Genomic DNA, 8,377 nt, shown 5'->3' on the forward strand with positions numbered 1-8,377 from the left:
ANANANANANAGANAAAANAAAAAAAAAAAAAAAAAAAAAAATTACTACAATCAAATAAACATGGAGATCAATTTGTTCACCTACAAGTCAGCTACCATATGAGGGCCATCAAAATCGACCTTCCCTTCAAACAGTGATCGGCAACTGTTAATATACCTCTACCAAAATCCAAGCTCTAACCAATAAGAATATAAGATTGCTTCACTTTCTGCCAGCTCCCAGGAGCTTCCAGCATTGGAATTTAGTCATTTTAGTTTCATATAAAATGGGAAAAGAGATGGAGAGAAAGAACTAGATGCCTATCCCCACATATATATGCTTACGACCCTGTCATAGAGTAGAATCTGTATATCACTTTATAACAAGTCGGATTATTTTAGCACCCGATTGGCAACAGGGTCAATCATACTTAGCTGGAACACGTGTCTATGCAGATATATATGCCCTAAATCCATATTTCAACACATATCTAACTAAAAAACCTCACCAGAAAGCATATCGTACTTTCTTTGATTCCATAGTTCCAGCTTTGAGGGATGCTAGGGAGATATTAAGCAACGTTTCTGAGATTCAAGGTGAAGATCATCGGTGATGGCGGCGTGGTTCTCCACAGCTTTCCGGTGGCTGGAAGAGCTGGATCTCTCGTTGCCGTCAGCTGGAAGTTTCAGGTGGCCGGGAGTGTTTGATTTCTCCTACTTTACTACGGGGTGGAACTTGAACTTTTCGAGCTTCAGGATATGGTTTAATTTTTCGATAGTTGATGATGTGCTGTGGACCTTGGTGACTGTGGTGGAGTCCTTGGCTTTGGCTGCCATGCTCTGCTTCTTCTTCCTCTTCTGTGGTTGTACTCTCTGATTCTTTGAGCCCTTTTATGTTTTGTACGCCTTAGCTTCTTAGATGCATAGAAGTAGATTGTACATGTCTTGGTATATATGATTTTTATTTTTGGTGTTGGTGAAATCTGGTAACAGAGTGAAACAGGCATACATGTTATGATTATGGGTTGAGTTAATACTGGACTTGATTTTACTTATTGCATTGGCTTTGGAATTTGGTTAGAAAACAGCATTTTCCGGCTAGCTCTTTAGCAGCTGTGTTCAAATTTGCTTCAGAATTTTGTGACAGTTTCTATAGATTAGTAGATAAAGAATACATTTCTAGCGATTTATACTTGTTCTGCTGCTTCATAACAACTATGAACTTCAACAATGTCGGTTCCTCAAGTTGGTAGTGTTACTTGAAGTTTTGATCAGCTTTTAGTTCTGGAATTTAAAGAGCAATTTCATTAGGCCCTCTTGCTTAATTTGCAGTTCTGCAATGGTAGGGGGTCTAATGATAGATGAGCTTTCTCTAAAGTTGTAATGCACTAATGCATGCTCATCGTTTTACCAAAGCTAATTATAGCTATCAGTCACACTCTGCCTCCAAAACAGGGGAAAGCTGAAAACTTTTCCCTAATTTTGGTTCGCACATGTTATTAAAGATTCAGAATTAAGAATTAACTCATTTTATTTCCTTTATCCTTTCTTCTTCTTCTTTTTTTTGAAAGGATGCTTTCTTCAATTTGGAAGAGAGTCAAATGAATTACCATTACTGTAAGAAAATCCCTAAGGATGTGATTTTATTAGGTCATTAAAACATATCCCACTTTCGGTTATTCACAAAATGAACGTTCTCATCTCAGCTCTTTGACCATGTTCAATGAAATCTGATATGGCCGGTCAGAAGAGAAGATTTTTTTTTTAAAACGTATCAATGGAAACTTATATACAACACATTCTACTCCAGCATATAAACGGACGATTGAAACCTTCAGTTTCACATATTAACCATCTCAATACAAGAAAAAGCATCAACTTCTCAAACACTTTGATCCTGCAAAGATGATGAAGAGAAATTCAATATATGTAGCAGCTCTCGTTCTTGTCATTCAATCTGTGTTTGTTCCAATAAGCCATGGCGATGCCAATCTCATTGAACAAACATGTAGACAAACACCGTATCACGATCTTTGTGTCTCTTCTCTCAAAGCACACCCTCTCAGCGCCAGCGCAGATGTCACAGGCTTGGCTCTCATAATGGTGGATGTTGTGAAGGCCAAGGCAACTGAATGTGCGAACAAGATAAACCATTTGCTTAAGCAAAGGCCTGGAGACCAAGCCTTAAGCTCTTGCAAGAGCAATTACAACGGAGTTTTAGTTGCTGATGTCCCTGTTGCGATTGAAGCTTTAACCAAAGGTGACCCTAAGTTTGCAGAGCAAGGCATGGACGACACCGTCATCGAGGCTAAGTCGTGTGAAGATTACTTTTCAGGGCGTTCTCCTATGACAGATTTAAACAACGCTTCTCAGAAACTTGGAGCTGTGGCTGCAGCAATTGTGAGATTGTTGCTTTGATATCTATCTAGCTTGTTTGATATTATGTGACAGTAATAATTAATAAAAGGTTCTGAAATCTGCACACCCGTTTTTATAAACCACACGTCCTTTCTCTCTTTAGTTCATCAAAATTTCAAATTTACCCCTAAAATGTTCTTGTATTTTCTTGCCACTGGTCAAAGTTCACACCAGACCAAACTTCTCTATCTATACCCCAGTTGGAGACTAGGAGTTCTACAGCGGATCTACTACAACTATAGGTATGTTGAGTGATTGAACACAACAAATCTTTCCTTTGTTTTCTCTCCCTCGTAATTTTTCACAAAACCAAACACACAGCAATTAACCAGGACTCCCAAATCGAAAGCCAGCGCAACCAAAAGCCACTCCTCTTCTTCTTCAATTCCCTCAATGGGTTTTGCATGAGCAGTCTTCCAAAAACCCCAAAATATCTCTCAATTTACGCCAATTTCGTTGATTTTAATTCTTTAATTGAAAGGGCAGCTTCAGAGCAACCCATAAAGTTTTGCCATGGCTGAGAGAGTGAGAGTACTACCCGTAGCTCCGAAGTATCACCTGATTTGGGTCGAGCTCCAATTATTGAATGCCTGCATTTTCAAGATCGAGACCCAAATAATGCAAAATTAAGGAGTATATCATCTTCGATCGAGTATATGATGACCACGCCACATGCAGAACCCGACCACAAACAAATCTGTCCCACTAATCCAATACAGTTGATCTTGTAATTGTCTCCAATTAAGCTCTAGCAGCCTCTCACTACTCCAGCCCTTCCGATGGCTTCTACATAACCTCATCTGATGTCATCCCCCGACTGATTTTCTAGGACCCCGACGGCGTTGATGTTTACCATCTCGCCGACCCAAATGAATTAAACCTAACGATTCCAATCGGATTTTCGTAATCATAATCAATCTAGGTCGATCATTTGTTTTTTTTTTTTTTTTTTTTTTTTAAGAATAAGAACTTTCATTGATGATAGATTAGATAGACACATCAATGTTAAGTACATCGGAAAACCATTGTGGTCCGTCCTCTACCTAAAATTGAAATACAGGAAACAAAAAGTGTATTTAACCAAAGCATGTGTTGCCTGATTGCATTTTGAATTGAAATTTATTTAGTCCTTGTGGTTTGAAGTCGACATTTGTTTAGTCCTTGTGGTTTTATTTTAATCTGAATAGTCCTTAAAGTCATAATTTTTCATCCAAATAGTCCTTATGGTTTTATTTTAATCTGAATAGTCCTTAAAGTCATAATTTTTCATCCATATAGTCTTTCCGACAATTTTCTCAGTTAAAGGCCATAAGGACTATTTGGATGAAAAATCATGACTTTAAGAACTATTCAGATTAAAATAAAACTATAAAGACTAAACAGATGTCGACTTTAAACCATAAGGACTATACAATATTTTACCTTATATTTTCTTGGGCCATATGTACATAGAACAAAAGAGAAAAGGTGAAACATGTTTGACACCTCTTCAAGTAACATACCCTCCACAGACCAATCATCCTTTGGTTTGCAAAGAACATTAACAACAGATAAAGCATATGATTCCAAAATGAGATCAAAGGTGCGGTAACCTGACTGTGAAAGCACTTGTAATCCCAAAGCTGCATAAATTTCAGCAGCCTTAACTCTAAATCGTCCATGAAAACCCTTTGAAACAGCTAGCAAGAGATCGATCACCATTTTCATTATGTAATACTGCACCCATTCCTCTTACACCATGTTCATCATTCAAAGCAGCATCCACATTTAATTTGAGAAAATGAAAATTGGGTTTAACCCATCTAGCATGAGAACCTGTGGGAACAGATTGCCAATCATATAATTTTGTTTTCTGGGTACATAATCCCAAACAAATATTCTCTCACGGCTCCATGAAATACAGAGCTCCTCATACCGAAACTCAGTGGCGGACACAGGAAAATATTTCTCTGGGGGCAAATTTTATGTAACTCATTTATGAACAAATTTTCACCAAAACAACAATAGCATACAACTTCATGTAACTAAAAGAAAAAGAAAGAAAAGAACATGGACTTCTAAATATACAGGAGATGTAAAGTGCATTAAAGTAATCCAAATATATCTCATACATAGACTAAAGACTACCATGCTCAGCTCATCAACTTAGAAAAAACAAATAGAATTTGGGGATTTTTGGACTCTTATGCTTTGGGATTTTGGACGATAAACGAAGAAAACAGAGAATATAAAAGGTTTTGGGCTTACAAATATAACAATTACAATCACATAGCACAAAAATATAATTAAGTGGGATGAGATGCGGTAAAATACCTGCATAACCGCTAAAGAAAAACAAGTGAAAAAAAACTGAACATGGTGTCAAGTGTTAAAATCCGAGTGGGGGAAGTGGCCCTTGTTGGCCCCCCACTGTGTCCGCCATTGTCAAAACCTAGGGTTTCGAGCATAATACCGACGACAATCTATGATCGGGCCGCTTAGAGGATGTCTTTCCGATGTCAAGTGTGTGTCAAGTGGGAAGGCGCATTATTAACGCTGCCTTCGACGTAATGGTGTCTATTGAGAGCGGACACGAACTAATAAGGGCGTTGGGCCTTGATTCAGCTATGGTGCCAGGCTTGCTACTTAATTTGAGTCTAGGCTTTGGGTCGAGTCACTAGGTTTGAGTCAACTTGGGTTGAATGTTGTTGGGCATCTTAGCTACTTTCCCTGGAGATGCCTCCTCTACGTAGGAGGGTCCTAGGTGTTTTCTTGAATAAGTTGGATGATTTGGACATTTACCGTTACACTACAAGGTTAGCAGCATTAAGATAGCTTATGTATATACAGGTTGTTTTACATGATTAAATTTTTACGTAACTCGCGATGGTCCTAGCCTCCTAGGTGTTTTCTTGATTAATAAGTTGGATGATTTGGACATTTACTGTTACACTACAAGGTTAGCAGCATTAAGATAGCTTATGTATATACAAGTTGTTTTGCATGATTAAATTTTTACGTAACTCGTGAATGTGGATTATGTTTATGTTTGAAGTCACATTTTCACATCTCCACCATTCAGTTTCTAGAACATAGTGTGTAGATAGTGTGTAGATCATTCCTGCAAAGTTTCATCCAATTTGGAGATCATTTTGGTACCGAATTAGATTAAATGAATCAACTGAACAAAATATGTCCAAGCGGAACCGTTCGTATAAATCACAATTACAGAAACTCAAATAATCTCCAAATTAGATGAAACTTTGCAGGAATGATCTATACACTATGTTTTCGACACTGAATGGTAGAGATGTGAAAATGTGATTTAAAAATAAGCGAAATGAGGAGCACCACACTTTAATTTCAACCGCTCTAGAAGGGAACTATATATATATATATATATATATACAGCCCTTCTCGGCTGCGGATTGGTGCAGATTTCTATTTTTGCACCACTTTTCGATCGAATTTCCTCATCTCCACCGTCTAGTATCTAGATAATATTGTGTAGATCATCTATGCAAAATTTCAACCAATTTGGTGATCGTTAAGACCCTCAAAATTGTGTTTTTCTGGTGTATATAAACATAAACCGGACAGAATTCAGTGCGTCCATTTGTTTTTAGATTTGAGGGCCTTAATGATTACCAAATTGACTGAAATTTTACAGAGATGATCTACACAATATTATCTAGATACTAGACGGTGGAGATGAGGAAATTCGATCGAAAAGTGGTGCAAAAATGGAAATCCGCACCAAAACTTTGGTGCGGACGTTCGTAGCTGAGAAAAATTGTATATATATATTTATATATATATATATATATATATACAACGCTTCTCAGCTGCGGACGTTCGCATTTATTCTTACGGTGCGGATTTCCACTTTACACTCATTTTTCAATCGAATTTTCACATCTCCACCGTCTAGTATTTAGATACTAATGTATAGATCATCTCTGCGACCCATAATTGTTAGGTTCTGAGTTCGATTATTGAGTCTTATTGCAAGGCATCGGGTCAGTCAATCAACTTTGACAAATCTTCATTGTTCTTCTCCAAAAACACCCCCACTGATGCTCAAGACAGTATTGCGAGGGTTCTCAACATCCCTATTGCTTCAGAGCCTGGAGTGTATCTTGGCCTTCCTACTCATTGGGGAAACTCAAAACGAGAGGCACTCACTTATATAAGGGAACGGATCCAAGTAAAGTTTGATGGCTGGCAAGCCAACGTTCTATCCTAATCTGGAAGAAAGGTTCTCATCAAAGCAGTGGCGATGGCTGTTCCGGCATATCCAATGTCTATTTTCCTCATGCCAATCACTCTGTGCAATACAATCAATTCAGACATCTCCAAATTCTGATGGGGGTACACTGAATCAAAAGAGAAAATCCATTGGAAAGCTTGGAAATCTTTATGCAAAAATAAGGCTGATGGTGGACTGGGATTCAAGGACCTCCATACTTACAACTTGGCGCTGCTTTCCAAGCAATGTTGGAGACTGATCAAGAATCCTAATTCATTATGGGGAAGAATTGTGAAAGCTTGTTACTTCCATAACTCCTCTTTCTTGAATGCTAAGAAAGGTGCTAGACCATCATGGGTTTGGAATAGTCTTTTGACTGGCAGATAAACTATTAGCAAACATGTTCTTTGGAAAGTTCGGAATGGGAAGAGCATTGATGTCTGGGCTGATAGGTGGGTGCCAAATTGCAATGGTGGAAAAATCATCCCCACAGACACCTCTAACAGGTTCACCCCGCTGCTAGTTTCTGAGGTCATTGATGATAATGGTGATTGGAATATTTCACACATTGAGCCTTTTATTCAAGAGAGTGATGGCAAAGCTATTAAGGCCATTCCGATTGGTACAGTGGATGAGGAGGATATTATGATCGGGCCTCACTCCAAAAATGGGATGTATTCAGTTAAATCGAGCTACCATAGACTTTTCTCAGCTCTAGAAGACGTAAAATCACAGAGCAAGCCTTCCTCCTCTCACCAAACCGATGGTAAAGTTTGGAAAATTATATGAAGACCAAATTTGATGTCGAAAATCTCAAATTTCTTGTGGCGGCCTCTGACGGATTCTCTTGCTACTTGTTGGAGTTTGTTTAAGAGAAAAGTGGTTAAGTCTCCTATTTGCTCAATCTGTGGTGAGCAACTCGAGACAACTGAGCATTGTCTTCTTCTTTGCAACTGGACCTCAGCAGTTTGGTTCGGCTCTTCCCTTAATTATGCTTTGGATAGGGGAAGGATTAGAACCTTAGATAACTGGCTCATGGAGGTGCATCAAAACAGAAACTCTCTGCTATTGGGTGATAATGATATGTTTTCTTATGTTTGCCTTCATCTGTGGGAGATTTGGAAACATAGATGTGAAGTGGTTATGAAGGGAGGTGAGCCAAATCCTGCCATGGTTATTGATAAAGTCAACAGGAGCTATGCACACTGGATGGAGGCCAAGTCTATTGAAGAGAATGATGAAAATGGGCTCTCAAACCAAGCTCGATGTGATTTGTGGTGTCCCCCTCTTCCTTCTGAGGTAAAAATCAACATTGATGGTGCTTGGAAGTCCTCGAACCTCACTAGTGGGATAGGTATCATTGTGAGGAACTATAGAAGGTCTTCCATTGCTGGGGCAAGTCTGCATGGCTCTCACAACTCAGCAATGGAGGTGGAGGCAGATGCTGCTCTTAGAGCCCTCCAACTTGCTGCCCACCTCCGTTTGCAGAATATAGTGATTGAAAGTGACTGTCAAGACATCATCAAGACTTTAAACAGCTACCCTCTGACAACCAGCTGGAAAATCTCCCCCATTATTAGTAAGATAATGCATCTGAAGCCAATGTTCAAGGGATTGAGATGGAATTGGATTCCTAGAAAGGCAAACCGTGTGGCTGATGCCGCGGCTAAGCTTGCCAAGTTGAGATTGTGATTCCCAGGAATTGGGGTCTAAAACCTAGGCCCCCCAATCTCTCTGCTTTCTGTTTTAAGG

The sequence above is a fragment of the Fragaria vesca genome, linkage group LG3 (assembly GCF_000184155.1).
Source record: "Fragaria vesca subsp. vesca linkage group LG3, FraVesHawaii_1.0, whole genome shotgun sequence".
NCBI classification, from domain to species: domain Eukaryota; kingdom Viridiplantae; phylum Streptophyta; class Magnoliopsida; order Rosales; family Rosaceae; genus Fragaria; species Fragaria vesca.